Here is a 13317-nt window from a genome sequence, read left to right as displayed (position 1 = left end):
CGGTGTCAAGCAACATGGGACTGAGTAGCAGTGAGTTCATCTGAATCCACAGTCTGCGCTGAGATCTAGAAGGAGGAAAATTGAACTTACATAAGTGCATCCTTATGTAAGTTCAATTTTTGTTTTCATTACTGACTAATTAATTAAGCAAAGGATCAAATAAATCTTCGGCACCTTTATGCAAATTCACTTTACTGGACTTTATCATCTGTAAATACAGCTTCGAAATTCTAGATCACAAGGGCTCTGTTAAAAGAATCAAGCAAGCCAACTAGATATCTAGTTTGCCTTGAATCAAGATGGTTTGATAAGGAGTACATCCTAACAGGGCCGTTCCTAGGCCATTAGATGCCCGAGTACATTCGAGATTGCCGCCCCCAAATTTAAAACAAAATGCTCAATGATTAATAAAATTTATATTTCATACTCACTAAGTACTTACATATGACACATTGTATAACAAGTACTGACATATGACAAGTATTTACAATGAATTTGAAATATTTAGGTATCGCGGAAGCCCGTTACGCTCTTCACCCTCACTAGGAACGGCCCTGCATCATAAAGATACTTGCACACCTGTGCAAATCGTTGTTGTTTGATAATCCTTGTTACCTAAAGAAATCTTGTTAGAAATGCGCCTGCCTTGAAGACGAGCGTCCCTGATGAGTATCATTTTCTAACTTCAGAAAAGCACTCTTCATAAAAGTGCATACTTATGTAAGTTCAATTTTTTTTTCATTACTGACTAGCAGTGGAGTAGCTAGGGTGGGGCAAGGGAGGACATCTATCCCCGGGCGCAGAATTCAGGGGGCGCGAAATTGATGTTACGAAATTTTAGAATGAAATGTTTTCCGTTCTTGACACAGAGAAAGGGGCGCAAAATCTTCAGTTGTCCCCGGGCGCCGAAAACCCTAGCTACGCCTCTGCTGACTAATTAATTAAGCGAAGGATCAAATAAATCTTCGGCACCTTTATGCAAATTCACTTCACTGGACTTTGTATAAATGTACCCTTTGAGAAATGTGTGACGAGCGTTTCCGTAGAAAGATCTTGTTTTTCACAAAAGTGCCGAAAATTAATTCCATCCCCTGCATCATTAATTAATTAATCTGCAATGCAAATGAAAACCCCATTCGCATAAAGAGACCTGCCTTAAATTGTCCGTATCCTTACAGAGGTTGCATTTTTCAAAATTACAGATTGATTTTTGTAAGGTTCACATGCCTTTATGCCAAGGCACCCTTACAAAGAATTTTATTTTTTCGAACAGCGATCGATCTTTATAAAGGTGTATTCACCATTATATCTGGGTGCCATTATGAAGGTGTCTCTAAGAACCACCGCAAAAAAATACCATACATCGCAGATTATCATCGCAATAACTGGGCACATTGCAGATAAAATTAAAGAAAGGCAAGGTGAGCTGCATAATATCCATTGATTCTAGATACTCCTGTTGGAGCCACAATTGCATATATGTCTGTGCATTTTAATTTTGGTATAAGCATATATACAGCTTCCATAACATGCGACCCATCCTCCTATATAACAGGTGTTTCGGTTGATCTTTGCCATTTGACATTCTATATTCTTACCCTGAAGAGACCATGTTCATTGAAACAGGTTCTGATGCAAATGTGCAAACATTAATATTATGATACACATGTGGTTGGGCACCTTTTCCCATATATTCTTACAGTGGCTCCTACATTGCCGTCAGCTGTTTGATACACGAAGTGAATGTCCGCAAACTCTGAATTCGTAAAACGGTATATACTCTGTGGTTGGAATCAGAAAGCTCTCCAAGTGCCTACCAGGAGCACTGGTACAAAATACAGATTTATCTGTTTTTCCATTTCTGGCCTTGTTGCCCCATATAAATACGGTTTATTTCGTTTGATTTTTATTAAAGATGAGTCAGCCTGTATATATAACAGAAAGATGAATTGTATTTTGCCGATGCATATGAGAGGTTACCTTTAAAGTGGGGGAACTTAACAAAGCAAGGTTATTCGTAATTACGTCATAACGAAAAAAATTGTTTTTAATATTATATAATCCTAACTAATATTATAAATGCGAATGCGAGTTTGTTTGTGCGTTTGTTTATTACCCTTTCACTTTTTAATTACTTAACCGATCACCATAAAATTTTCAAGAAAAATTAAAAAAGGTTATAGGCTATATAATGTAACTTATCAGTTGAAACTTAAACTATACAATAAGTTTTATAGTTAAAATGATAGCCGTTGTATAAACATTAAATGTTAAACGATATAAAAGTTTGTCTGCGCGCACAGGTGCTTGGCTTAAACCACGCAAACATTTTATAGACAATAAATATTTAATAAACATTTTATTTATAACCTTTTCTAATAGACAGGGGCATATCTAGAGTTTCCAGCGCCTGGGGACAACTGAAGCATTTGCGCCCCATTCTATGTGCCAAAAATGGAAAACATTTCATTCAAAAATTTCGTAGCATCAATAAGGCGCCCCTTGGATGCTTGGCCCAGAGACAGATAGCCTCACCCTAGCTACGCCACTGCTAATATATCAAAAATATTTCTTGAAAATTTCATGATGATCCGTTAAGTAATTAAGGCGTGAAAGCGTAACATTTATTAATTTTTACTTGTTTAATTTTATTATTTGAAATCCTTCAGGATTTACGGGTTTCGGCTCATCTTTCACAAAAATTTTTCAGTCATTAAGAAAATATACGTAGCAGTTTTACTAGATTTCATGGCGATACACTCCACGTAAATGCAAAATATCCGCGGTCTATAGGTATAGAAGAAGGGCAGTATTTACTGAAATTTTACGCAGAGTGTATTTTTAAAATTCATATGAAGTTTAACTTATTTAAGGACATTAACGCGAGCGAAGCCGTGGGTAAAAGCTAGTAAAACTATAAAACATGACGCCACATTAAATTAATTTACTGGAAAACAAGGGGCCCACCAGCGGCCGAGCGGTAACGTCGCTGAACACTGGTAGTTCGGTCCGAGGTTCGAATCCCGCGAACGGGCTGGCTGCATGGGTGTTTTCGTGGTTTTCCCCATGTGTAACGTGTATACGAGCCAGTTTCCCTTAAAAAGTCCTCCACGAAGGCATCCCTCCCTTAATGCAGATAGCCCTCGAGTGCTTTGCCGTAATTTAATAAGCCAAACAACTAATCATTATTATAGGAAGAGTTATAGGTATTTTTTCCTCTTTAAAGCGGTCCTTAATGGTATAAACGGAAGCCCGCCCGCCTAGAAATCATGAGGTTAGGAGTTCGAAACTCGGCGAGGGCAACGTATATTTTTCCTCCCTATTGGCGCCTGAAGTAAAATGTGGTAGCCTATAATATGTCACTATCAGGATTTAGCAACTGATCCTTACCTTCCTTGTCGCCCTTGAAGTGGGGGAGAATGCAAGGAATTTTCTCCTTTATTCCCGAAATGGAAAATTTGGCTAGGGTATTGCACCTTTTTCATATTCTGGCTAGGCAGAAGAGTACCAGGGTGAGCAGAACAGCCTGGCCACTGATTAAGAGGAGAGGCCTCCGAAGAACCTTAAGTTTTTAAGTATATATTAAGAAAAACGAAGCTAATATGTGGTCTGTATTGGGAGAATCAATCCCTATATCATAATTGGCACTAAAGATATTTTTGAGACGGTGTATGTTTCAGTTGCTCCATGCTAGAGAAGCTTTTCGAAGTTGAAGCGGATTAAAAGCTATCTTCGATCAACAATGTGCCAAGATTTAATGGCTTGTCAGTCTTTTTGCATTGAAAATACGGTAGCTAAACATGTTAATTAATTTTTGACAAAACTATAAACAAACTTTCGTAAGTCAAAATTCACTAAAAACAGTTATAGCTTTTTTATTTTTAGAAAAGTTAACAATATTTTTTAAATCATCAAAAATAGCTGATTAATAAGCATTTTTAAATATAAATTTGTTTTCTAAATGTAATTTTTCCCCTTAATCTTAAGACTTGCTTTTCAAATCAATTCAAATATTTAATTTTAATTAAATAAATGTTAATTTTATATTTGTGTTGACATTTTGTATGGTGATCATTCCAATATAGGGTGACCAAGTGAGATTTCCATCCTGAGCATCGATAATTAAGTCTGGCACTGCAGATACAATTTTGCATATTTGCCCTATTTCTTACTTTGACAAATGTAATGATTTTACAAAATTACATGTTTTATTTGTACAACTTTTCCATCCTTAGATCAGTCAATATACTAAGCATAAAACCTATTTCAAACATTCCGCGTGTGTGTATTTATGTTTTATTTAAGCTAATAGAAAATATTTAATAATGGAAATTTCCTTCATCCAGAGTCAGTTTACAATCCATAAGATAATAAGATTAATACCAGTAATAATGTATAAATAATGTAAATAATGAGTAAAATGCATAATATATTTTAATAAATGAAGCTGGAAATTGCAGATGTGTGAATCTTGAAATAAATACTGATAACCAAAAAAAACAGAATAGAAATTTGTGCTTATTTTAAAAGTGAATGATACAGGCAAAGTTAAAATAAAAATAAACATTATCAATGAAGAGTAACATTACTTATACTACATTAAGGGGCATGAAATGTGTATATGTAAATGTGTGCATTAGTGGTATTTATGACTTTACACTCATGGGGGGGGGGGAATCAGAATTTTTTTTAATAGGTAAAGAAGCTAATGGGATAAATGAAACTAAGGGAATTATTGATATGTTGTCCTCTATTAAAGACATATGTGTTATTTTGTTTCATTGGCTAATTCATTTTCACATTGGACTTGTAATTGAATTTTAAATTGAGAATGAATCTGTGTGCTTTTTCAGGGAAGGGAAGTTATGCTTTATAAAATTATATGTATGCAATATTTACAATTAAACAGAAAATGAGAGGTGTATGAAAAAATTACAAGAAAAAAGGGAATTTTAAATTTTTTGACAGGATGAAATTTAAAATGCTTATCAGTCATGGTTAATAAAACTTAGCTGAATGTTAAATATAGGCCCACCAGCGGCCGAGCGGTAAAGTCGCTGAACACTGGTAGTTCGGTCCGAGGTTCGAATCCAGCGAACGGGCTGGCCTGCATGGGCGTTTTTCTGGTTTTTCCCATGTGTAACGTGTATACGAGCTAGTTTCCCTTAGAAAGTCCTCCACGAAGGCATCCCTCCTCTTAGGCAGATAGCCCTCGAGGCTTTGCCATAATCACACACACACACACACACACACACTAAATATTAAATATATGTATCAAATTTATTGAGAATAAAAATTGAAGATAACAGAATGATAATAATAAATTAAAAAATTTATTTACATGCATACAATTTTATGTTAAATATACAGAAAATTTTCATACGAGAATACAAGAATAAAGAATTGTTTTATTAAAGAGTCTTGAAATAACTGTAGCTTTTTCTTTCATTTTTAAATTCAATAACTCTTAAAATTATAGTGATATTTATAAAAGCATAATAAAAATAATTTGATTAAACATTCCTTTTACATATTAGGCCAACTAATATTACATATTACAGCTCATGAAATGTTTCTGGTATGGAAAAAAAGGATCCTTCTAAAAAATTTTCTTTACATATATATATAACTATAAATGTATCAGTTCATTTTTTCTATAATTATGTTTTATGAAAATATTCTTAAACTATTGAAAAGAATGAAATTTCCTTCGTTTTCAAATGATTATGAGATATATTTTAATGTAATGCTGATAAAGAAGATATTTTTAACATTAAAACAAAAAAATCTAAAATAGCTAAAACATAGACACCTTGGATAAAAATTTGCGAGGAAAAAATTATAAATATTAATGAAAATAAAATTTTCATTGCACATAATTTTAGCATTTTAGTAAAAAATTATAAAAATTGCATCATTATACTTTACATACAGCCACTTTACTAAGATATTTATTTCAATATTAAATATATAAATTTCATGTTTCATTTCCTATTTATCTATTTCACTATCTTCTAATTTGACAAATTTTGTCTCAAATCTCAGATAATGCATTAATTCTAGATTCAGCAGCAATTACTTTCATAAAACATATATGAAATTAACAAGATGCTATTAATTTTGCACGAAGGCTTTCCATATAAAATTAACTTCTCAGATTTTCTACATTTATATAGTTCTATATAAAAAGAGCATCTATTTTGGAACATAATGACCAATATGAAGTAATAATACATAAGTTATAATTTTAATAGTCACAGCATACTGAGATATTACATTTGGCTCATCGTAGAACCATAGCCTGCATACCCAGCAATGCAATCATTACCATAGTCTTCATATCCAATGATACAATCATTTTGCTTATCATATGATAAGCTTGCTTTAAATTGATTTCATTAAAGGGTACAATAGAATACCTGCCATAGCTTTTCAGTTTATTGCCATATAACTTTATCGCACTAAGCACAGCAACTGAAAAATTGGTCACAAGATTTGTGGCTTAATTGTCTGATTTTCCGAGATTTAGGTATTAAGTTTTTATTTTGACTGACATTCCTCTTTGGAATGTCACTGGGTTTGCTTGATGCAGCCACTTGCCCTGAAGATGGTTAGCTTGGCTGTTCACAGCTTTAATGAAGCTTGCCGCAGGGTGGAGAATTCTACTGCATAACTAAGCAAATAGCCCCTTCACATTTACAAGTCTGCTGCTTCTGCACACCTAATCAGCTGGAAGGGATAAAAATTATAAACATAAATAATTACAAAATCGATTCACAATAAATTTTATATTTTAGTTAATTTATTTATTGAATAAAATAAATGTGAAAGTAATTAAAAAGTAGCACTGAATTAAAATATTAGTAATACTCATAGTGTAACAACGCTGATACTGCAAATGCTAAATTAAACGAGTATTGGGACTTTAAAGCATTAGAAATGAGTGAGTGTTGCATACAAAGGTTAGCATTTTGGATGCATAAATTCATGTCACACATAGAGAAAATTATGAAAACTTCCATGCAGCCAGTCTATTTGGCAGGATACACAAGTAATAAACATGTTTAATAATGAAACATAATAAAAATATTAATAATTAATGAGGGAAAATTTATAGTTTTGTTCTTTTTATTTAAGTCAATATTTTTACTGTGAAAACTATCTGACTTAATACACTATTCACTTTCTCTTTGCCAGTACTAAACATTAATTCTGAATTATAATAAATTTTCTAACTGCTCTGTTATTCATTCACAATAGTAATGGCTTGAGTTAATTCCTTCTGTGTTTATTTCATTTATAACCTCCCAAAGTTTTCAACTACATTTTATCCTATAGTTCTAATCTGAGGTAATGTGCTGCAAATATCAAGTGTTAAACTGTCATGATAATAATACTATAGACAACTGAAGTTAACAAGCACATATTGTAAAGCTTCAATCATATGCAGAAGTGATTTATATGCAAGTATATCTTTATCATTTGGCCAATTTGAATTCAACAAAATAATCTAATTTTCATAACTTTCTCAATTTTTATTGTCTGCAGATAATCAAAACCATTTTTAAAGAGGGACTACTGCACATTATTGTTAAGAAATATATCACATTGACATTCTTCAGCTTTATTACTTTTTAACTTTAACAAATTAATATTTAAGTACTAAAAATTAAAGATAACACAGTTATAGCTCTGAAGCTATGTGACAGATGCAACGAGCGAAAGCTCTGAAGTCAGATTCCAATCAGTCTGGGTCGTATTTATTTTGCATATAAAATAATACATGTGAATTCTAGTTAAATAGAACCAATGACTAAAAAGCACTTGTTTTAAAAAATACATAATAAAAATGTATTTTTCATATTACATATCAATACAAAATAGCATATTAAAATAAAGTCGTAGCTGCCCGGATGGTATAGTGATTAGGGAAGCCTGAGTACAATACTGAGGGAACCGGGTTCGAATAATGAACAAGGCATGGATGTAAATTATCTGTCCCTTCATAGGAGGCAAAGGTGGCCTGCCTATTAGGTGCCTCCATAATAGATCACCATATCTGATTTTAGGAGTTGCCAATGCTGGCATAGGCAAGCATCCACCATTGGAAACAAAAAGTACATGTGCAAGAAATGGAGTTATTCTGATGCTAATGGTTTCATAAAATTAATTATTCTTTTCTGATAACTCGATTCATAATTATAATGTGGGGAAAAAAGAAGAAATATAGAATATCAAATCCCATTTACTTTCCTGAACCAAAGTATGAAAGTAACAGCACAGTGTATAAAAATGTTGAACAACTGCATCGTCTAATTAAGACACAATAACACGCCGAATAAATATTAATTCAGAATTCAAACAACAAAAATCAGCGTTAATTTACAAAATTTTCACAGGACTAGTTTCGATGGTTTTACCGAACCATCATCTTCAGCTGCAAAACCGCAAATGAACAAGATAGGAAATAATGTTTAGATAAGATAAGAAAGCCTGGACAAGAATAAGCAAGTGGCGCCATCTGTTGGCGAAACCAGAACTAAAACATAATTTCTCTAAAAGCCGAAGGCAAATTTGGATTGGAATTAGGATCGTTAACTAGAACAGAAAGATTTTTATGAATGTGAAATGCCTCTAGAAAATCCAGTTCTCCAATAGAAGATGTTTTTTGAATAATTTTGGCAGCAGAAAAATTGAAAGTGTGATTTTCGGACCAACAATGTTCAGCAACAGAAGACTTCTGTGTTTCCTTTTTTCTAACATATGCCTCATGTTCTTTGACGCGAAATTTTAAGGCTCTCTTAGTTTGGCCAATGTAAATTAAACCGCACTGGCAAGGAATCCTATAAATACCCCAGGAATTCATATCCGGAATGGGGTCTTTGAGTATAGAAGTTGGAATTTTATTGATGGGAGAGTAAACAACCCGAAAGTTAAATTTCTGCAAAATATGTGCAACTTTATAGCTAATTGATGGAAAGAAGGGAATGACAACAGAATTTTTATAATCTCCTAAAATAAGAGTGTGGCTTATTAGAAGAGTAAAATAAGAGTGTGGCAACATTATTAATCAAGCAGTTAAAAAATTTTCATCTCAACACACTAAAAGCCACACTCTTATTTTAGGAGATTATAAAAATTCTGTTGTCATTCCCTTCTTTCCATCAATTAGCTATAAAGTTGCACATATTTTGCAGAAATTTAACTTTCGGGTTGTTTACTCTCCCATCAATAAAATTCCAACTTCTATACTCAAAGACCCCATTCCGGATATGAATTCCTGGGGTATTTATAGGATTCCTTGCCAGTGCGGTTTAATTTACATTGGCCAAACTAAGAGAGCCTTAAAATTTCGCGTCAAAGAACATGAGGCATATGTTAGAAAAAAGGAAACACAGAAGTCTTCTGTTGCTGAACATTGTTGGTCCGAAAATCACACTTTCAATTTTTCTGCTGCCAAAATTATTCAAAAAACATCTTCTATTGGAGAACTGGATTTTCTAGAGGCATTTCACATTCATAAAAATCTTTCTGTTCTAGTTAACGATCCTAATTCCAATCCAAATTTGCCTTCGGCTTTTAGAGAAATTATGTTTTAGTTCTGGTTTCGCCAACAGATGGCGCCACTTGCTTATTCTTGTCCAGGCTTTCTTATCTTATCTAAACATTATTTCCTATCTTGTTCATTTGCGGTTTTGCAGCTGAAGATGATGGTTCGGTAAAACCATCGAAACTAGTCCTGTGAAAATTTTGTAAATTAACGCTGATTTTTGTTGTTTGAATTCTGAATTAACTGCATCGTCTGTTAACACAGTTATAACTGAAGTACTGTTTTGAAGAAGGGTATGGAGTTTTAGGGCAATTAGCATATACTTTGATGCTTCTTATTTCATTAAAGCTAATTCTTATATATAGGCATAGTAATGTTTTGTTCATCAGCATTTTATGAATTATTGACAATTTCAAAACAACAAGTATAAATATGCAAAATAAAATAATGAGCTGTACGACTTAAAGCTCATATAAATTGGAATACCTTATGTTGGAGCATTGCTGAACTCATACTTAAAACAGAATAAAATGATAAATGAAAATCAAAACACTACTATATATGCACTGTATGTTACTTCCTTATTAAAGCAGACAGTCTGGATATATTTAAAAGTTACAAATTTGGTGATTCAATCAGCTTATTTTGTTATGGTGTCTTTATTAAACAATAATCAAATGTCACCTATGGATATTCTAATATATTTTAAGAACATTAGGCTTAAATAAAAAGTTAAACTTTACCTTTCTGGATTTTGGAAAGCCTAACAGATTTCAGTTCACAAAAGTCCCATTTATTGCTATTACAGGCAACCCACCGAGCAAAAGCTTTCATTGAAGGGCAGTTCAACCTGAAAAAAGAAATTAAATCACCATTTAAAATTTCATGATCAGGGTTACAATACAAAGGTTTAGCACTTGGCTTATAAATAATCCTGCTCTTTCAGAAAAATTTAATTGCCATGACAATAGATTTAGGTTGGTAACTTATTTCTGTAAAAAAAAAGGTTATGCCCTTTCCAGGAAAAACATGAGCACACATATTTACCATATAACATATTCCTCGAAGTATAACACAATGGCTTCAAATCACATTAATTATAAAGTTTGATTTCATTTCTACTTTAACCAGGTTGCCTTCATGGCCATATGACATACAATATATTCTTTAAAATAAAGACTAATGTAACAGATTCAAATAACAAATTTAAAAGTTTTGCCCCATAAGTGAAAACATAACTTTGTGAAATAAATCTTGCATCCAATTTAAGGCCATGAGAACTGATGTTTGACAAATACTAAAGAAGGCTTATTTATATTTTTGATGCATTAGACATGAACCTGATTTAATCAAAAAAACTTTAATATGGGGGATAGGTTGGAATAGCTTTAACTTCTTTGATAAGCTGAAGCATGTTTAGAACAAAATGTTTTAATGACAAGTAAATTTCCATCATTTGCAAATCATTATATTATTAAAAAATACATTTTAATGAGATACTAACTACTATGACATTTTATGCATAAAAAGAGTAAAAATTAAGCCAGTTATCATTTGGCTTTGTGGTGTCATCGAAGCTTTGCTTCTTCTCCCAGCATAAATTCTTTGGTGGTACACACCTATACTGTCAACAATATTATTTTCATATTAGTTCCACAACAGTAAATTAACATGTTCCAGTTCAGAGTTTGAATGCATCTGAAATGTTTTGTGCACAGTTTGAACTTAAGAAAAATCTCTTTCCTTCAGACTTATATTTTCAGCTTAATATTCTAATGATTTACTTTTTTTGAAATCATATACTACAGCTATATCCATTTGACTTTGAAGGGAAGATTAATAATTTTTATCTTCTTATATCCTACCCATATATCTTTCTTTCTGAGTAGCTATGTGCAGAGTTAAAAAATGTATAGACATATAAAAATAATAAGGATAGCTTAATTATTTTTATTGAGAAAAATTAAATGTGCATAGCTATATATGTAAGAATACATAATTAAATTAGTCCATTGCCCAGTTTGTCTTCGTGGCAATAGCAATATTTATAACATATATAATACCTAAAAAAGGAACTTTTTGTTATGTTAATAATAATAATTTGCTGCATTTTTTAACTCCCAAGACCCCATAAACGTTTTGCGAAAATATAAAAAACTTTATTTTCTTTTACAGTAATGTTCGAAAAATAAACCCCATAAACGTTTTGCGAAAATATGAACTAATAATGATTTGCGACTTTCAAACTTTATTTTCTCTTACCGTAATGTTCGAAAAGTAAACAGAAAATTTCCCTTTTCCTCCTTCAGGAAAATTCCCTGTGTGGGTTGCAACAATTATCAGGGTTACCATATTCTGGGGCACGTACGCTCCGCAATTTTGCCAAGTGCCGGTTATGGAAACATCCCCAGACCTGCATTGTATTAGGCTGCAGCTGAACCACTGCCTGGCCCCAGCTTTGCTGTACCAATTGACACAATCTCCGATGCCCTTTTTCTCTGATGATACATGGATGTCCAACCCCTTGGTATCTACTGCTGGTTTTACCATCATTTATCCACTTTCCATAAATACTGACAATGGTAGATAGTGAACAACCTACCAGTCATGCAGTTTCAGACATACTTGTTCCGAGTCTTCGGGCCATTACAATCCGACTTCTATCAAATTCCCTTAGATCAGCAGCCTTTCACATCACTGGCAAGAGTTAAGTGCACGAATTATTCCTTATTTTCTCCAGCACCAGTTAGATACCATTCTCACTTATTCAAGTGCTCTCCACGTCACCCAGATGAGTTCATTGAAAAATAAGGGGATGGTCATTAAGTTTTGGCTCGTGAGTGTATTCTTTTTATGGCTAATCTTCCAGAAGCGTGGTTCGCGCCAAACTCTTTTCATTTGCCATGTAAAATTGAACACTGCTAAACTAAAATGACGCTAAATACCTCACAAGCATAATTTACTACAAACTAAAACATAAATTTAAAATTAAAACAACAAAAAATTCAAGTCACCAACGTGAAAATAAAAATTACAAAAACACAAAAATATTACATACCAACTGTTTCTTCAGTCGCATCCAAAAATTGTTAACCAAATAAATATATTCAAATTAACTAACAATGGATGCATCATAAACTCAATAAAATATACAAGTTACTATCGTCGTGCAATTCAACACACTGAAGCAAAGCTGTATGTAAGTACAGCTTACATACAGCTTTGCGGGCGTTTTTTTAACGTTTTGTGTATTACCTTTATTTACTAAATATCGTGTTCTTAGCACTTAAACCATAAAATTCAGTTCAATACCAATGTCGCAAAATAATTTTAAAAAGGAGCATATCTTTACAATTTCCGATACACAATTCCGCGTACTGCAGATAAAATGGTTTTTTTTTTTTTCCTCCACCGAGTGTTGCCATTACTCGCTTTTAAATTGTTGAAAAATTCGTTAAAGTTTTACAAAATATGAAATCGATAACAAAACAAATTTCAAACTTAGTCTTCCACAGGCCCATATTCATAGGAGGATTATGTCAGGATATTGTTCGAAGAACAGCCTTTTTTGCATCAACTCAAGGAGGTTCATCAACTCGGCTCTTTTAAGGATATCGGCGAGGAGTTTGAACAATTATGTACAGACAAACGCCAAATGTTTACGGGAAAGTGTACTTTGCTATAATTGGTTGGAGGGTTATCTTTTTCACGCCAAACTGGACACTGGCGCCAAATACGTAAATCTAGTAAAAATAGAAATCGTTTTC

At 32.8% G+C, this 13317-nt stretch overlaps 1 long non-coding RNA gene across 2 annotated transcripts; it reads right to left on the bottom strand.

Moving 5' to 3' along the window:
• Positions 1-5317: 5317 nt before the first annotated feature.
• Positions 5318-12981, bottom strand: LOC146993403 (uncharacterized). Of its 2 annotated transcripts, XR_015038705.1 has the most exons (3): positions 12609-12981; positions 10294-10400; positions 5318-6729 (listed from the first exon to the last, which is right to left on the bottom strand). It is a non-coding gene; the product is annotated as an uncharacterized LOC146993403 (long non-coding RNA). The 2 variants fall into 2 exon arrangements; XR_015038704.1 differs by lacking the exon at positions 12609-12981 and having other exon boundaries at positions 10294-12602.
• Positions 12982-13317: the final 336 nt, after the last annotated feature.

This window comes from Stegodyphus dumicola, chromosome X1 (assembly GCF_044657685.1).
Source record: "Stegodyphus dumicola isolate Sdum_Otavi_A_Nest chromosome X1, ASM4465768v1".
NCBI classification, from domain to species: Eukaryota; Metazoa; Arthropoda; class Arachnida; order Araneae; family Eresidae; genus Stegodyphus; species Stegodyphus dumicola.
Note: the sequence above shows the minus strand (reverse complement) of the source record. Positions and strands in the feature narration are given on the sequence as shown.